Raw genomic sequence first — 19,574 nt, forward strand, 5'->3', positions numbered from 1 at the left:
CTCTATAATTTCAAGAATAGCAAGAAAGACTTATCTGAGTAATGTGAAATAGTTACAGTACAATTGTTCTCTCAATCTAAGGCATCTGTGTGAACGACCTTCCTGAAATTTAATGCAGTGAGCTATCTTTGTGGCAGGAATTTATTCTTGAATTAGATAACGGGTGAGATATTCCCCGAAATCACCAAAGGCCATTGGCAGCTGTGAAGAATGGCATTAACGATGCCGACGTTAGTTTGGGACTTAGAAAAAAAAAACATGTGGGTCCCACAATATAGAAATGATGGGGTGTTTCTTATTCACCCATCACCCCCCACCAGCAACTTGGAAACACAAGGATTAGGTGCTATTTTTAAAGACCACCCCAGCGCAGTGTCCAGATCAGTTAAACTTGGCACCCCATCCTGGCAGCCCGCTGGGCAATCCCCTTGTATTAACCGGGCACTACACAGGCATCCCTGGCAGTGCCCAGGCACTGTCCAGGGAGCCCGGCAGTACCCTGGCAGTGCCCGAGCAGTGCTAGGGGGGACCCAGCTGATGCCAGGGTGTGCCTGAGCGATGTGCAGGCAGTGCCAGGGGATTGCTTAGGAATCCTCTCCCTCTGATCACTGAACTCATGCAGCTCCTCTGGGTAGTTTGCTCACCAAAGCCGGAGGGTGGATGAGTGTCACGGGGAGGGGACGAGCGCCCGGTCCAAGTGAGGGGGCTCCGCTGTGGCAGGGTGTGTGTGGGCAGGGCATTCCAGGTGGGCGGGTCAGGTGGGGGGGATCAATGGGAAATGGAGGGTCCCGGAGTAAGGGTGTCAGTCTAATATCCTCTCTCGATGCCTTACTATTGAACGCTATGGCACGGCCTTTGGACCCAGAACTTGCCCTAGTAGTGCTGCTGCTAGGCTGGGTGGCCAGACGCAAGAGACAGCGGCAGCAGCAGCATCTGCAAAGGCTTGAGGTGGCGGGCCATGTGCCAGACCCCAGCACACACCCTGAGGATTTGGCTGCCATAAGACTAGGGAGGGACCCAGAGGGGGCGCTGCGCGACAGCCCAGGGTCTACAGGCATCGTTGGTCATTTGAACAGATGACAGACAGCACGTGCCTCAAGAGACTTGGCCTCAACAAGGAGATGGTGCGGCATCTGTGTAATGTTCTCGTGGTCTTGGCACCAGGTAGAGGAGGAGGACTCCTGCTCCCGGTGGCCGTCAAGGTCACTGCACTCTGAACTTGTACGCCCAGAGTTTGAGCGGGGACCTGTGTGACATCTTGTAGGCAATAGCCTACAGGTGCATCCAACAAGTTACCGTAGCCAGTTAAAATGGCTAACTCCCGATTTAGAATGGCTAACCCCGATTTAAAATGGCGAACGGCAAAGGCTGATGGGAAAATCAGCCAACAGGACTAAAACAAGCAGCTACAGGTAAACTGTGTATTCACTTCTGGGAAGGCCAGACAAGATCGATACCAGTAACCATCAGCACAACAAAACACGAGCCATCTGCATATTAATGAGCAATCCCCGGGAACAATGTGCAACACTTAGACACAAAGCCAACCCAGACTCGTCGGCGCCAACAAAAGCCGACACAAAGGGAGATGAACGACCACCTCAAGACCGCCCATCGATCAAGGAATCGCTCCAGCATTGGAGAATATCGAACCAAGTGATTGGGACAAAGTCCAATCACTTGGAACCAGGTACAGGGTCCACCCCGAAAGGCGGGAAGCCCCTGGGGACTATAAGAATAGAGTCCAAGTTCAAACCGACCCTTCTGCTGCTACCCCTTCTGCATCATCCTGCACCCTTCTGCTTCTTCTTCTGACCGGGTCACTCAGCAACGGAGACCAACCCTTGACAGTGACCGGTCCAGCCATTGCGAAACACCCCGTATGTCTTACTTCAACGCTCGCAATGAGATAGGCGCTCCTAGCTATCAATCTGCACCAGCTTCGAATCCCGCAGGCTCAAAACCCGAACAAAAGGCCATTTGTTTCCTTCACCTGGTGGGCCATTTCCAAGTTAAGTATTGGCCTGTTAGTTGTAGGAAGTAGCTTAGAAGTAGAATTTATGCATGAGTATTGATTACTTTATATAATAAATGTGCTTTGATTTAATTCTTACTAAGCGGTGTATTGGATTATTGATCATTACTCGGACTTGAACCACGTGGCGGTATCAGAAAGATACCTGGCGACTCAAGAGCAAAGGTGATAGAACAGAGCAATTAAACTAAGGCTAATGTTAGCAACATCACGGATGCCCTGTATGCCCGGGCGGAAAACTATATCATCTTTGACATGGACCAAGCCGAGCAGGATGCCCGGGCAGCAGGTTTCACCACCATCACCGGGATGCCCCAGTTTCAGAGGGTAATAGGTGGCACGCATGTCGCCCTGCACTCACCGGGCCATTTGGGAGTGCGCTATATTGGCAGAAAGGCGTTCGACGCCCTCAACATACAGCTCGTGTGTGACCACCAGATGAAGATAATGAACGTGTGTGCACACTTCCCGGGGAGTGTGCATAACAGCTACATCCTGGGGCAGTTGGTCATCTAGGACCACCCCAGGAGGGGTGGTTGGCTCTTGGGGGATCAGTGGTGCCCGCTGAAGACCTGGATAATGATGCCAGTACAGAGGTCTGAGACTGAAGCGGAGAGCCGATACAATGAGGCCCAAGTGGCCACCTGGGCTGTGATTGAACGGTGTACCGGACTCCTGAAAATGCGGTTCCGATGCCTCGAACGCTCCGGTGGTGCACTCCAGTACACCGCCCGGAGGGTAGCCCGCTTTGTGGTGGTCTGCTGTGTCCTCCACAACTTCGCACAGCAGTGACGTTGGTGATGGGCTGGGGGTGGGTGATGAGGAACATGTGGCCACCTCCGAGGAGGAGGAGGAGGAGGAGGACGAGGATGATGTAGCGGGGCCGGAACATCAGAGGCTGGAAGATGAGCCCAGGGAGGAACTGGAGGACCAGCCATAGGCATTCTACTGAGATCCTCAGCCATGGCCGTCACCAACTGCGCGTCACCATGAACACCTTCATTAATGGTGCAACGTCATGCACCAGGCTCGCCACTTCCCTCGCCACCTGAGCAGTGTTGGCCTCGTTGCCTCACATTGCCGGTGACATCTCCTGTGCCGTAGCCTCTGGGACTCCTCCAATCAGCCATGGACCTGCTGGAGTATCACTGACATCTCCCTCTGAATGTCCTGTCTGCTTCCTATCATCTCCATAAGCTCCGGGATGACCTCTTCCTCAGACTCTGCATTAGGCTGGGACCCATCGGGGTCCTGGGATTCAGCAGCCCTCTGACTGCTGTCTTCTCTGGGGGTTCCTGCTCCACCTGATGTGCATCAACAGCTTTGTGGTGCTCACCAGAATGCGCCCCAGAAGCCTGACCAGTAATATTTCCCACCAAGGTGCATGTATCTGCGCTGGTGGAGGGTGGGGATGACAGCTGTGGCATTTTGTGCCTTCCTCAGAGCTCCTCTTCGGGGTGTTCTCCTGGGAGGCTGGAGAGGGGGCCAGCTGAGATGGGCCGGCGCCATCAGCTGGAGGACCTATGGGAGAATGGACAAATGGGGTTGGATTCTCCCAAAATGGGGCTATGTCCCCGTGCCATCGTAAGAACGCTGCATTGCACTCCCGAGTTTCCTCAAAAAAAGATAAACCGATTCACTTACCTTCAGGGGGCTCGCAGGGTCCCAGAGTAAATCACACAGCTTTAGCTGCAGATATGGGCCCCCGCACCTCCGGTTTCGAGACCTCGCATGCGCACGGCGGTGGCCTCCAGCGGCCGTGCCGAGCGCCACGGCAGACTCGGACCGCGGAGGCAGCTCCGAAATATAGGCCCCCCCCCAATCTACCGGGCACCCTTGCATCGGACTGGCTCGATATAGCCCCGGCCGCTCATAAGGCCACTCCTCCCGGTGCCCGATTCCCCCACCCCCCACCAGGGTTCCCAAACGGCAATCGGTGATTAGAACCACGCCGGCAGGAACTCGGCCGACTCGGAGAAGAGAATTGCTGGGCGGGCCTCTGGCAATAGCCCCCCAGCTACACGGAGTAATTCGCGAAAAGGCCGAATCTCAGGTCCCGAAGAACCACTGGAGTGGCGCCGGGCCCGATTTCGACGCGAAAGATGATTCTCCGCCCCCGTGCCAAACGCAATTTCGGCGTGGGGCTGCGGAGAATCCAGCCCATGGTCAGTGGGACGGATGGGACAGTCAGTAAGGCAATTACCACTCATGTGGCACGGTAGCCTTGTGGATAGCACAATTGCTTCACAGCTCCAGGGTCCCAGGTTCGATTCCAGCTTGGATCACTGTCTGTGTGGAGTCTGCACATCCTCCCCGTGTGTGCGTGGGTTTCCTCCGGGTGCTCCGGTTTCCTCCCACAGACCGAAGATGTGCAAGTTAGGTGGATTGGCCGTGATAAATTGCCCTTAGTGTCCCAAATTGCCCTTAATGTTGGGTGGGGTTACTGGGTTATGGGGATAGGGTGGAGGTGTTGACCTTGGGTAGGGTGCTCTTTCCAAGAGCCGGTGCAGACTCGATGGGCCGAATGGCCTCTTTCTGCACTGTAAATTCTATGGTTATCTATGATAATCTATGTTTGACAGATCAACCAGGTGGAGCCCGGTGATTCCACACCTCTGTGGCATTCGTTAGCTTCTGTGTGAGTGACTGCTCTGTCCTCGGCCACCCCAGTCACCTCCAGGGCCCGTTCCTGGAAGGAGATGAGAATTCTCGTGTCCGGTTCCCCACCGCCAGTTAGGTTGTTGATCTTTTTTCATCTCTAGAGGCCAGTCACATTCCCGGCGCTTACAGTCACTGCCACCTCATCCCAGGCAGCACTGGCTGCCCTATGGCTGACCCTCCGGCACCCTCGGGGGAACAGGACATCCTTCCTGGCCTCCACTGTGTCTAGCAGCCTGGCCAGATCTGCATCCCCGAATCTTGGGGCCCGTCTCCTGGGCCCCATTGTTGCAAGCTGGCTGGCGTTGGCTGAGGAAGAGCTATTTAAGTGCTGCTTGACCTTGTTAGGGGGGGGCTGGCGAGCGTGGTGCCGGTGGATTGGCTGGCGCGCCCTGATTTGCGGCGAGAAACCCATGGGGCCTCATTAAGTGGAACAATTAACGTTGAAAAGCTTTGCCGGCCTTGCTGGGCTGAACGCCGGGAATCTCGTGGCAGTTCCCGCTCACTGCCACACTTAGAAATCTTTCCGGAGAATCCCGCCCATCCTTGAGCCTTGGGAAGTCTCTCCCCGATCTAGCTCACACTTAGAAATGTTTTCATCACTGGGAGCTGAACCTTCCGGCTAGACTGGCTCCTCGGGCATTGAATCGCCATTTTGAAAGGGTTCCCCAATCTCAATGTGAGATTGAGGGTCGCCCACACCCCCCCAACCACAGGCAATGTCACCTGCCCGCAAACATGGGCATTACACCACACCCCCCAAGTAAGAACACCCCACTGTGGGGTCACCGAAACCCCCTCACTTTTTAGGCCCCCCCCACCCCCTCTTTCAAGCCCCACCCTTTCAGGACCACACACATAACCCCTCTGACCTTTCTGAGGCCCCCTCATACCCGCCATTCACCCCCCCCCCCCACACACACACTTTATAACCCCCTCATCCCCCCTTTAATCGGCATGGCCCCCGTCAGGCCTGATACTTGGCAGTGCCAACCTTGGGTGCAGGCAACCTGGCACAGCCATCCTAGCATCCTGGCAGTACCCCTGCCATCCTGGCAGTGCCATCCTAGCATGCTGGCAGTGCCTTCTGAGCATTCTGGATGTGACAGGATAGCAGTGCCAAGGTTCCAGGCTGGCAGTGCCAAGGTGCCCAGGTGCCAGAGAGCCAGGGGTCACCCTGTCCTGTCCCCAACCACCCAGGGGTCCCTAGTGGTCTGAGATACCAACCAGGTGCTGTTGCGCATGGTCCACACTACGGCGCCTCATCAAGGCCTTGCTGGGGAGGCCGTTAGTTCCCGGGTGCCGATAGAATCCGGAGCAAACCTATTTAAATGAACCTACTAGCTCATTTCAGTGTGCTGATCTGGATCTCGCCCAGCAGAGGACTCGGTAACTCTCGGAGAGCAGGTCCCATCTTGATGTGTGCTTTGCCACAAGGAAGACAGCAGGTTAGCCTGGTGGGATGGGAGGAAGCACTTACTGCTGGAGAAGTACTTTCTTCTTCGACACATCTGTTCTCATCTTCCTTTAGCTGCCAGGTTTCCTGATGCTTCGGAAATCTGGCCTGCCAGGGGTACATCTGGAAAAGAGGTAAAATTTAAGACATGCATTCTCTTTAAAATACTTAAAGAGCAACCCACACCCTAGGAGGAGCAGTGATTGCCTGTCAGCAGTGATTGCCTGTCTGCCTGTCAATCCTCTATTAATACTGCAAGTGGTTGATTTGAAGCAGGTTGAGTTTGAGATTTTAACTATTTTCACACTTCTCCTGACCCCAACCCATTGATTATGGGGGCTGGGGAGAGGTGGACGGTTAAAATTCTCTTCAGGGTTCCAGGCTATTCCTTTCTGTTACCTTGGAGCAAGTTGCCTTAAATATGAGCAGCCAAGGGACTGGGGACACTCGTCTGTCAGAGAGCAATGTGTGTTATTTTAGAAATAGTTGGTGGGCTTCTGTTTTGGTCTCCGATATTTCAACCCACATTCGCCACCAGAGAGAACAGCGACGGAGGTGGAAATTCCGGAGAGAATCGGGAAATGCAATTCTCTCCGGGGATATCACGAGGTTCACGCCCACAAAGGGCGAGACCCTAATTTTAATGGATTTCAATAAATTTGAATATCATTAGCCAGCCCCAGCCACACAATCCTCTCTCTCTGAATATTCAAGGTTCACGTCAGTAAGGTTTACATCAGGTTTTGAAAGGTGAAATTGAGTTCAGTGGATCCCTCCAGGGGCACAAAGGCCCGGGGTCAGAGAGATATACCCGAGCAGTGCACTGGCACTGCCCTACGGCACAGGTTTGCAGTGCCAGGGGTGGGCCCTTTTGGGAGCCCATGGGGAGGGGGGATTCCAATTATGTGTGGTGAAGGGGAAGGGGCGGGCAGTGAGGGGGAATTTTGCAGGCACGGGGGAGGGGGCAGAGAAAGCAATGAGGAGAGGGAATTCCAGTGATACTTCCAAGGTGTTAGGGGGGGGTGGCTGGTGTCACCAATGATTGTGTGGAGGGGAGGGATGCGGGGTGCAGAGGGAGTCCTCATTACCTTTGGGGCAGGGAGTTCCAGTTCAATTCTCATCTGGGTACCCTTTAAATTTTGATTTTGACTTGATTTGATTTATTGTCACATGTACCGAAGTACAGTGAAAAGTATTTTTCTGCGGCCGAGGAACGTTGACAGTACGTACATAGTAAACACAAGAATAATCAACAGAGGACATTGACAAATGGTATATCGACAAAACAGTGATTGGTTACAGTGCAGAACAAGGGGCCAAACAAAGCAAACAAAACAAATACATGAGCAAGAGCAGCATAGGGCGTCATGAATAGCGTTCTTACAGGGAACAGATCAGTCCGAGGGAGAGTCGTTGAGGAGTCTTGTAGCTGTGGGGAAGAAGCTGTTCCTATGCCTGGATGTGCGAGTCTTCAGACTTCTGTATCTTCTGCCTGATGGAAGGGTCTGGAAGGAAGGCCTCGGTGGGAGGGGTCTCTGATAATGCTGTCTGCCTCCCTGAGGCAGCAGGAGGTGTAAACAGAATCAATGTGGGGTGACAAGTTTGTGTGATGCATTGGGCTGAGTTCACCACACTGCAGTTTCTTGCGATCTTAGACTAAGCAGTTGCCATACCAGGCTGTGATGCAGCTGGATAGGATGCTCTCTATCACACATCTGTAGAAGTTTGTGAGAGTCGATGCAGACATGCCAAATTTATTTAGCTTCTGTAGAAGTAGAGACGTTGTTGGGCTTTCTTGACTGTTGTATCAACGTGAGTGGACCAGGACAGACTGTTGGTGATGGTGACCCCCAGGAGCTTAAAGCTATCGACCATCTCCACTTCGGAGCCATTGATGCAGCCGGGAGTGTGTGTCGTGTTACACTTCCTGAAGTCGATGATCAGTTCCTTGGTCTTTCCAACATTTAGAGAGAGGTTGTTTTCGGTACGCCATGCAACCAAGTGATTTATCTCCCGCCTAAAGTCTGATTCGTCGTTGTTTGAGATACGGCCCACCACAGTCGTATCATCCGCAAACTTATAGATTGAGTTGGAGTTAAATCTTGCCACACAGTCCTGTGTGTTTCGGGAGTAGAGTAGAGTTCTGAGCACACATCCTTGGGAGGCTTCGGTGCTGAGGACTATTGTGGAGAAGGTGCTGTTGCCTATCCTGACAGATTGCAGTCTGTTGGTGAGGAAGTCGAGGATCCAGGGCACCCCAATCTCTGTGATGCCAGCCTTGCAGACTCTATGAGGCCCGGCTCTGCCAGAATGATGGCGTGAACCCCACCCATTCATTTTTTACATTCAGAGAGGCTCAACGTCTATAGTGAAAATCAGTCTGTGCAATTGGATAGGTACATGGCGGTTTTCAGCCTGAGCCTGACTCATCGAAAAAATCTGGTAAGGTTCCACCCACCATTTACACCTCGGGTTGCGGAGTTTTGGAAGCACATTAAAAGCACGGCAGGTTTTACAAGGATGGATCCGCAGTTGCCCAATGCCGGATTCGGGAACCCCAATGGGAGCAGAGAATGGCGCATGGGCTTAAAAACAGGTTTGGTGCCAAACCCATTGCCACACTCTGCTGCTCCCCTGTCGCAGGCGGGGAAATAGTAATCCCTCATTAGTTTGCATAGGACTGCGATTAACAGACCTGATGCCAGAATCTCCACCCTCGTGTTAATCTCCAACTCCCACAGTGGGAAATCCACTGGACAGGCTTTGGTGCAAGGTTGCACAAGCGTGGCCCTGTCACGGTAGACCCTGCGGTGAGTCACTGGGATTAGAGCTTAATGGACATGCCCTCACCCCAGTCAATCACAAGGCACCCACACAATGCTAATCATGCCCCCATCAGCCCCCCCTCCCCAGACCATTCTCCCCATCAAGCACCCCCTATCAAAACCCCCCATGAGAGAACCCCATTAGAGATCCCCATCAGCGACCCCCCATCAGAGCCCCATATCAGTCACTCCAGCCCGGAAGGTGAAGAGCAGTCCAGGCAGAAACAATGAAAAATCACTGCTTTTTTCAGACAAAAGTGTGGAAAGGAGCAGGTAAGTGAAAATGCTGTGATTTTTCACTGTTTCTGCCTGGACTGCTCTATCGCTTCTGGGTAGGGGTGACTGATATGGCGGCTTCTGAAATGGGTCCTCTGAAATGGGGCCTCTGATATGTATGGCTTTGTTGGGGGCTCTCAAGTGTAGCTCTCATGGGGGGAGGTTGATGGGGGTCTCTGACAGGGGAATCGATAGGGGGCTCCCATGGGGAGGTGGGGGGGGGGGGGGTCTGTTGGGGGGGGGGGGGTGCAGGATCTGGTTTGTGAGGGGGAGGGGGGCCTGCCAATGGTTGCTAGGACCGGGCTGCCCACTCAAAATGGTGGTCTGATCACGGTCCTCCATTGGAATCAGGCAGGCACCGTGCCATTCATAATTTTTCATGGCCAAAGAACCCAGAATAGCATGTGGCTGACGCTCCCAATGTCAGCGGGGACCAGCGTTGACTCAGTTGTGCCGGGAGAACTTAGTCTCCAAACGGAGAATCCAGGCCAGAGTTTCTGAAGGAAATGGAAGCCTGCTCTGGAGGTGAGAACATTCCAAAAGAAAAGTGTAAAATGTTTTCACACCTTCAAATGTCACTATTAGGTGCTATATTCTAATGTAGATGTGTTCTTAATGTAGTGATTCATCAAAGAGATCTGTCCCGCTAAGGTATATTGACCCTTTCATTGACTAGTATCATCTAATTATATATTACAGTGCTTTATCAATTATAAAATACCATAATATATTTGAAAATGTACTCTACTGTCATACCTTTGATGTGGAGATGCCAGCGTTGGACTGGGGTGAGCACAGTAAGAAGTCTTACAACACCAGGTTAAAGTCCAACAGATTTGTTTCAAATCACTAGCTTTCGAGCGCTGCTCCTTCCTCAGGTGAATGAAGAGGTAGGTTCCAGAAACATGTATATAGACAAAGTCAAAGATGCAAGACAATGCTTTGAATGCGAGCATTTGCAGGTAATTAAATCTTTACAGATCCAGAGAGAGGGGTAATCCCAGGTTAAAGAGGTGTGAATTGCCTCAAGCCAGGACAGTTGGTAGGATTTCACATGCCCAGGCCAGATGGTGGTGGGTGAATGTAATGCGACATGAATCCAAGGTCCCGGTTGAGGCCGTACTCATGTGTACGGAACTTGGCTATAAGTTTCTGTTCGGCGATTCTGCGTTGTCGCGCATCCTGAAGGCCGCCTTGGAGAACACTTCAGAGGCTGAATGCCCTTGACTGCTGAAGTGTTCCCCGACTGGAAGGGAACATTCTTGCCTGGCGATTGTCGCGCGATATCTGTTGATCCGTTGTCACAGCGTCTGCATGGTCTCGCCAATATACCACACTTTGGGACATCCTTTCCTGCAGAGTGTGAGGTAGACAACATTGGCCGGGTCGCACGAGTATGTACCACGTACCTGGTGGGTGGTGTTCTCACGTGTAATGTCTCTGATTTAATTGGACTGGCAGATCTGTCTGTTCAAACAGTTTCTGAAGGTAGAATAAATGGCATGCATCTGCTTCTCCCTCCATTGATTGACAGACACTCTGCTTTGAGGTGGAAATGGACACATGTTCAGTCACCGGAACTGGGAAGCTTTTGTTATGAGCTGTTCCAATATGAATGCTTGGCTGTGTTTCAATGCCATCAGCTCTGTATATGGTCTTATTGATCCAAGAACTATTGAAACTTTTATAAGCCTATAATAACAGGTGTGGTGTGTTTTTTGTTTGTTACAGACCTAATGGGCATTTAAAGGATTAGATTTTTTTCCCTTTGAGTTTTTGGTTCAGTATCAATTATAATGAGTTTGAAATCAGCATTTCTTATATTGTTAATGTTCTTCCAATGATTTTAAAATAATTCCCGTTGCTGTTGCATGGCTCCTGAGAACTATACATAGCCCATACTAGGTGACAGGCTATGTAGAATACATGGGGAGCATAGAGGTGGCATGGGGAATGTGAGATGACAGGGGGAATCTGAGAGGGCATGGCATGGCATATGGGAATGTGAGGTGTCATAAGGTGGTGTGTGGGAGTGTGAGGTGTCGCAAGGCGGTGGAGGATGAGGAAGGTGCAAGATGAGGTTTAGGAGCTCTTCAAACAATGTTGCGAGTTGGGCTCCTGTGTTGGAGAACTGAGACAGGCCATCTAAGTAGCCCACCTTCTCACCCATTCTCCTCATGCAATCCATTGTGGTTCGCAAAATATATTGTGCACTTGATCTCTGTGTGAAAAGACAGACATCCCTTTAAGTCACACATGGGTGGAGTGAGCATTTTGTGAGCCCCAAAGGACCACAGGTCAGGTTATCCTGTTTCTAGCCGAAGATTTGATCTATGATTTCAAATCCTACCAAAGCAGTGGGGGAAATTTACTTCAATCAATTAATAAACATGGAATGGTGGACGGGATTCTCCGCCCCGCCGCGCGACATTTCGGCCCCGACCGGCCGGCGGGATTCTCCGTTACGCCGGCTGGTCAATGGGGTTTCCCATTGTGGGGCAGCCCCACGCCGTCGGGAAACCCCCGGGCACCGGCAAAACGGAGAATCACACCGGTGGAGAATCCCAGCCATAATGTTCGCCACATTAATAATGATCATGAAACTACCGTTTTGTTAAAAACTGACTTGATTCACTAATGCCCTTAAGGGGGGAGAAACCTGTCATCGTTACCCAATCTGGGCGAAATGTGACTTCAAACCTACACAATGTGGTTGACACTTAACTGTCCTCTGAAAAGGCCGAGCAAGCCATTCAGTTGCAACAAACGTCGACATAAAAACTGAATAAGAGTAAAACCGATGTGCTGCGACCAATCTGTGATTTTATAAAACCAGACAACTACCCGCTATTGACCTAGGCAACAGTAGTAACAAAGTACACCCTGCCCAAAAAACCTTGAAAAATCCTGTTCAGTAACATCTTCGATCGTGATTGGGAGAGCTGTCTCACAGATTAGCCAAACAACAGCCTGACACTGCCACACTCACCGAATTGTACCTTACACCCAATGTCCCAGACTCCTCCATCACCAGCCCTGGGTATGCACAGTCCACCTTCAGGAGAGGCCTCTCAGAGGAGTTGGCACAATGGTATATAGTTGGAAGGGAATGACACTGGGGTTCCTGAACATTGACTCCTCAACACGAAGTCTGATGGCATCAAATCAAACATGGGCAAGGGAACCTCCTGTTGATTACCACCTACCACCTTCCCTCAGCTGAACAACACTTGGAAGAGACACAGATTGGGGCACAGCACCTACTCTAGGTGGGAGGCTTTAATGTGCATCATCAAGACTGGCTTGGTAGGACCACAACTGAACAAAGTGGCTGAGTGCTGAAGGATGTATTTTTCAAAGTGGGCCTGAAGCTGGTGGTGAAAGAACAAACAAGAGGGAGAAACCGACCTCACCAATCCATCTGTCACCGATACTGTTCTCCATGGCTGTATAGGTAGGACTCACCACTGCACAGTCTCGATGGAAGCAAGTCCAGTCTTCAAATTGAGGACTCTGTCTGTCATGTTCTATGCCACTGTCACCATACTAATTGGGATGGTCTCAAAATCAATGTTGCAGCTCCAAACTGGGCATTCATGAAATGCTGTGGGCCATCAACATAGAGTGGAGCTGCATTCAACCACAGCTGTGAACCTCATGGCCCAGCATATCCCTCACTTTATCATTACCATCAAGCCAGGGGACTAACCCTGATTCAATGAAGATTGCAGGAAGCAAACCCAGGAACCGTACCAGGCACGCCGAACAATGAAGTTCCAACCTGGTGTAGCAATAGCAAAGGACTCTGTGTGTGTGTCAAACAGCGGGAGCAGCTTGCAATAGATAGAGAAAAGGAATCTCATAACCAACAGATCAGATCAAATCTCTGCAGTTATGAATGATGCTTGACAATTAAACAATTAACAACAGGTTGAAGCTCCATGAACATCCCCACCCTCAATGATGACAGTGCCAAGTATGTCATTGTTAGAAAAACATGGCAGAATCATTTGAAAGCAATTTTAGCTGGAAATGTCAAGTGAATGATCCATCTCAGTGTCCACTCGAGTCCCCCGCATTACCGATGCAAGTCTTTAGCCAATTCAATTCGCTCCACGTGATATCAAGAGACAGATGAAAGCACTAGGTGCAACAAATGCGGTCGGCCCTGATAGCATCCAAGGTGTCGTATTAAGGATATTTGCTTTAGATGTACTCTTTGTTAACATGTTCCAGTACAGCTACAACACTAGCATCTACTTGACAATGTGAAAGATTGCTCAAGTATGTTCTCTCCATTGGTTGGAGTCATACCTGACACAAAGGAAGATGGTTGTAGCTATTGGAGGTCAATCATCTCAGTTCCAGGACATCACTGCAGGAGTTCCTCAGGGTAGTGTCCTCGGCCCAGCCATCTTCAGCTCCTTCACCAATAACCTTCCCTCCATCATAAGGTCAGAAATGGGGATGTTCGCTCATGTTTGCATAATGTTTAGTGCCATTTGCAACTCCTCAGATACTGAAGTAGTCCATTCCCACTGGCAGCAAGACCCAGACAACATTAGCTTGGGATAATCAGTGACAGATAACATTCACGCCACGCAAGTGTCAGACAATGACCATTTCAAACAAGAGAGCATCTGGCCATCTCCACTCCATGTTCAGTGGCATTACCATTGCTGAATCCCCCACTCTCAACTTCCTGGGTGTTATCATTTTGGATGGGGCACAAAAATAAGGTGGTTACAAGAATAGGTGTCAATTTTTCAGTGGATAACTCATCACAGGGGCTGGTTTAGCACAGGGCTAAAGAGCTGGCTTTTAAAGCAGACCAAGGCAGGCCAGCAGCATGGTTCAATTCTCGTACCAGCCTCCCCGAACAAGCGCCGGAATGTGGCGACTAGGGGTTTTCCCAGTAACTTCATTTAAAGCCTACTTGTGACAATAAGCGATTCTCGTTTCATTTCATTTTTCATCATCTGACTTCCCAAAGCCTGGCCATCATCTATAAGGTACAATGAAGAATGTGGTGGAATATTCTCCATTTTTCTCCACTCAAGAAGCTCATCACATCCAGGACAAAACGGCCCAATTGATTGGCATTCCACCCACCATTGTATACATCCGCCACTCCCTTCACCACTAGAGCATAGTGGCACTAATACGTATGACATACAAGATGCACAGCAGCAGCTTGCTAAGGTTCTTTCAACAGCACTTATCAAACTTGCAGCTTTGCCATCTAGAGGAATAAGGGCAGCGAACACATGGGGACACCACTACCTTCAAATCCCCCTCCAAGACACTCTCCATCCTGACTTGGAGCTAGATTGAAGTTGCTTCACTTTCACTGGGTCAAAATCCTGGAACTCCTTTCCTCACAGCTCTGTGTGTGTACCTACACCACGTGGACTGCAGCGGCTCAAGAAAGCAGCTCGCCACAACGTTCTCAAGGGCAATTAGGGATGGGCAACTAATGCTGCATTTCCCAGTGATGGTCACATCCCAAGAATAGAAAAAAAGCACCGCCTGCCTGATTTATCAAAATAGCTTGCACATAAGAAAGTTACAACTTTAACTGACACAATTTAGGATTTCCTATGGGAAAAATTAGATCCCAAGGCATGTAAGGAGACTCATTGAGCATTAATCACTTGCACAGGCGGGATTTACATCACTGAAACCACATTATAAGCTGACATGAAGCTACATGCCTTTACTAAATGACAATGAGGAGAGATGTTTTTTCTTTTTTAGAAATTCCCCATTAAGGGGTGGTGTGCACCATTTCTGGAGATACTGCAATACCGGGTCGATGCGTGGAGTGGATGGAGCAAGCCCCGAGTCCATCTCCCTGCTCCAAAAATCAATTTAATATATGGTCCCCAGATAAGGGACATTTCAGATATTAAACTGAAAAGATCAGAGACTACACTTGATCTTAGCCAAAAGGCCGAGAAGCGATTGACAATGAGCAGAGTTAAAAGATTAAGACGATATTTGCTATGGAGCAAAGTTGATGAATACTGGCATTACACCTTGGAAAGGAATGCCATTTTCTCATTGCCAACATTGACGTGTCATTGAGAACTGACTGCTGGCTCAGAAAGGCTCTCTGTAAATGCTTCTTAATTCATATTCTAAGCACTAAATTAATTTTTAAAAAGCACTTGTCAATACATTAAAAAACACATTTTATTTGAGTGGTCTTCTAAAATACACCAAACAAAAGTGCCAGAAATTAAATATGAGATTTTATTGCTCAGATTTTTCTTCACAGACCATCCCAAGGTATTTTTACGTGTTTTTCTTGTAATTATTTTATGTGTTTTTATGTGTTTTTTAACATGTTTTTCTTGTAATTATTCATTGAATTAAACAGACACTCTTTAAAATATGCTGCAGACATCTGAACTGTTTGAAATTATTATAAAGGAACAGAGCTGTCGCTGCTATTTTCAACCTTTCCTCTGTGATCTCCCATGTGTTATGTTGTAGAACTGGCTGATGACTGCAGGGAATGTTCGAAAACACTTTGAGTAAAATTCTTCTCACAATGACAGCAGGAGCTACCATTCCAATTGCATTTTAAATTTAGAAAGATGAACTCACATTAAAAATGGAAACCTGTTCTGATATTATCAGCAATCATGAAATTCTGGCAAACGTACATCAACCAGGACTGTTCTCCCCTTCAATATGTTCCCAAAAGTCAGTTTCTGTGGTTCAGAAGTTGCACCCAAGCATTTCAAACAATGTTCAGTTTTTCTCAGCAAGTGATGATTTCTCACCTGTAAAAATGAATTGGGACCGTCAGCAAGTTTGGAGGTGCCCATAACATCATAAGACCATAAGACATAGCAGCAGAATTAGGCCACTCGGTCCCTCGGGTCTGCTCTGCCATTCAATCATGGCTCATATTTTTCTCATCCCTGTTCTCCTGCCTTCTCCCCATAACCCGTATGTAATGGAACCTACAAGGGAACAAGCAGTCCTAGATCTGGTCCTGTGTAATGAGGCAGGATTGATTAATGATCTCATAGTCCGGGATCCTCTTGGAAGGAGCGACCACAATATGGTGGAATTTAAAATACAGTTGGAGGATGACAAGGTAAAATCAAACACTAGTGTTTTGTGCTTAAATATAGGCGATTACAATGGGATGAGAGAAGAACTAGCTAAGGTAGACTGGGAGCAAAGACTTCATGGTGAAGCAGTTGAGGAACAGTGGCGAACCTTCCGAGCGATCTTTCACAGTGTTCAGAAAAGGTTCATACCGACATAAAAGAAAGACGGTAGAAAGGTGAAAAATTGACCGTGGATATCTAAGGAGGTGAGGGAGAGTATCAAATTGAAGGAAAAAACATACAAAGTGGCAAAAATCAGTGAGAGACTAGAGGACTGGGAAGTCTTTAGGGGACAACAGAAAGCTACTAAAAAAGCTACAAAGAAGAGTAAGGTAGACTATGAAAGTAAACTGGCTCAGAACATAAAAGCAGATAGTAAAAGCTTCTACAAATATATAAGACAAAAAAGAGTGGCTAAGGTAAATATTGGTCCTTTGGAAGATGAGAAGGGAGATTTAATAATAGGAGACGGGGAAATGGCTGAGGAGCTGAACAGGTTTTTTGGGTCAGTCTTCACAGTGGAAGACACAAATAACATGCCAGTGACTGATGGAAATAAAGATATGATAGGTGAGGACCTTGAGATGATTGTAATCACTAAGGAGGCAGTATTGGGCAAGCTAGTGGGGCTAAAGGTAGACAAGTCTCCTGGCCCTGATGGGATGCATCCCAGAGTGTTAAAAGAGATAGCTAGGGAAATTGTAAACGCACTAGTGATAATTTATCAAAATTCACTAGACTCTGGGGTGGTTCCAGAGGATTGGAAAGTAGCAAACGTGACACCACTGTTTAAAAAAGGAGGTCGGCAGAAAACGGGTAATTATAGGCCGGTAAGCTTAACTTCGGTTGTAGGGAAAATGCTGGAATCTATCATTAAGGAGGAAATAGCGGGGCACATGGAGGGAAATTGTCCCATTGGGCAGACGCAGCATGAGTTCACAAAGCGTAGGTCATGTCTGACTAATTTGGTAGAATTTTTTGAGGACGTTACCAGTGCAGTAGATAACGGGGAGCCAATGGATGTGGTATATCTGGATTTCCAGAAAGCTTTTGACAAGGTGCCACACAAAAGGTTGCTGCATAAACTAAAGATGCATGGCATTGAGGGTAAAGTGGTAGCATGTGTAGAGGATTGGTTAACTAACAAAAAGATAAATGGGGATAAATGGGTGTTTCTCTGGTTGGCAACCTGTAACTAATGGGGTCCCTCAAGGATCAGTGTTGGGCCCGCAGTTGTTCACAATTTACATAGATGATTTGGAGTTGGGGACCAAGTGCAATGTGTCAAAGTTTGCAGATGACACTAAGATGAGTGGTAAAGCAAAAAGTGCAGAGGATACCGGAAGTCTGCAGAAGGATTTGGATAGGCTAGGTGAATGGGCTAGGGTCTGGCACATGGAATTGATTGTTGCCAAGTGTGAGGCTATCCATTTTGGGAGGAATAACAGCAGAATGGATTATTATTTAAACGGTAAGATGTTAAAACATGCTGCTGTGCAGAGGGACCTGGGTGTGCTGGTGCACGAGTCGCAAAAAGTTGGTGCGCAGGTGGAACAGGTGATTAAGAAGGCTAATCAAGTTTTGTCTTTCATTGCTAGAGGGATGGAGTTCAAGACTAGGGAGGTTATGCTGCAATTGTATAGGGTGTTGGTGAGGCCACATCTGGAGTATTGTGTTCAGTTTTGGTCTCCTTACCTAAGAAAGGACATATTGGCACTGGAGGGAGTGCAGAGGAGATTCACTAAGTTGATCCCAGAGTTGAGGGGATTAGATTATGACGAGAGGTTGAGTAGTCTGGGACTGTACTCATTGGAGTTTAGAAGGATGCGGGGGGGATCTTTTTGAAACATATAAAATTATGAAGAGAATAGATAGGATAGATGTGGGCAGGTTGTTTCCACTGGTCGGGGAAAGCAGAACTAGGGGGCATAGCCTCAAAATAAGGGGAAGTAGATTTAAGACTGAGTTTAGGAGGAACTTCTTCACCCAAAGGGTTGTGAATCTCTGGAATTCCTTGCCCAGTGAAGCAGTTGAGGCTCCTTCTTTAAACGTTCTTAAGAAAAAGATAGATACCTTTCTAAAGAATAAAGGGATTCGGGGATATGGTGTATGGGCCGGAGAGTGGAGCTGAGTCCACAAAGATCAGCCATGATCTCATTAAATGGTGGAGCAGGCTCGAGGGGCCAGATGGCCTACTCCTGTTCCTAGTTCTTATGTTCTTATAACCCCTGATCCCCTTATTAATCAAGAACCTTTCTATCTCTGTCTTAAAGACACTCAGCGATTTGGTCTCCACAGCCTTCTGCGGCAAAGAGTTCCATAGATTCACCACCTTCTGGCTGAAGAACTTCCTCCTCATCTCTGTTTTGACGGATCATCCCATTCGACCTTCTCCATACCACTCCTGTAAAGATTTGGTTCTATAAAAATATCTGCTAAAATGTTACATTTATAATGCTAGAATAGGATAATGGGGTGCATTCATAGAACAATTAATGACAAGATGAGACATACTACTTGGTTCTTGCACTTGGTCAGGCTTCACTTATAATATTCTGCTTAATTTTGGTCTACAGACATGCTGGATGATATTGAGGTTTAAGACAGTGTTCAGAGGAGAGTCACTTAATTAATTCACGGTATACAGTATCTTGGTTACGAAGCTAGGCAAAAAGAGTTGAGACTCTATGCTTTAGAGAATATTAAGCCTACAGGATGATCTGATTGAAGCAATGTGTTCTGTTCCAGTGATAGTTTGGATGCCTTGGAGGGGAACATGCAGGTGGGTGGTGTTTGAGAGGGTTGATTCAGAGAAACTCTTTTCTTATTGTGGGGGAACCTAGAATGAGGGAGCATTGTTACCTTAAAACTGGAACTTCACCATTCTTGAATGAAATCAGGAAGTATGTATTTGCATGTAAAGTAGTGGAAATATGAAATATGCTCTGTCAAAGGGTTGTGGATGCTAGGTCAATGATTGTTTTTAAAACTGATGCCAACATTTTTTTAATATATAAGGCTATCAAGATATAGGAATGAGTTGTAGGTAAATGGAGTTGAGGTATAGATTAACCATGACCTAAATGGATGTCAGGACAGGTTCACTGGTCTGAATGGCCTACGCCTGTTGCTGTGTTCTGTCAGTTGATCTCCAATGTTGGCCCGGTTCCTGGTCAGTGCTGAGCCAGGAAAACAGA

The 19,574-nt window shown here is 48.5% G+C and overlaps 1 non-coding gene across 1 annotated transcript; it reads right to left on the minus strand.

The window, feature by feature from the left end:
- Positions 1-15,024: 15,024 nt before the first annotated feature.
- On the minus strand, positions 15,025-15,215 carry LOC140427543 (U2 spliceosomal RNA). The gene has a single exon (XR_011948559.1). It is a non-coding gene; the product is annotated as a U2 spliceosomal RNA (small nuclear RNA).
- Between the last annotated feature and the right edge of the window lie 4,359 nt (positions 15,216-19,574).

The sequence above is a fragment of the Scyliorhinus torazame genome, chromosome 7 (genome assembly GCF_047496885.1).
Source record: "Scyliorhinus torazame isolate Kashiwa2021f chromosome 7, sScyTor2.1, whole genome shotgun sequence".
Classification (NCBI taxonomy): domain Eukaryota; kingdom Metazoa; phylum Chordata; class Chondrichthyes; order Carcharhiniformes; family Scyliorhinidae; genus Scyliorhinus; species Scyliorhinus torazame.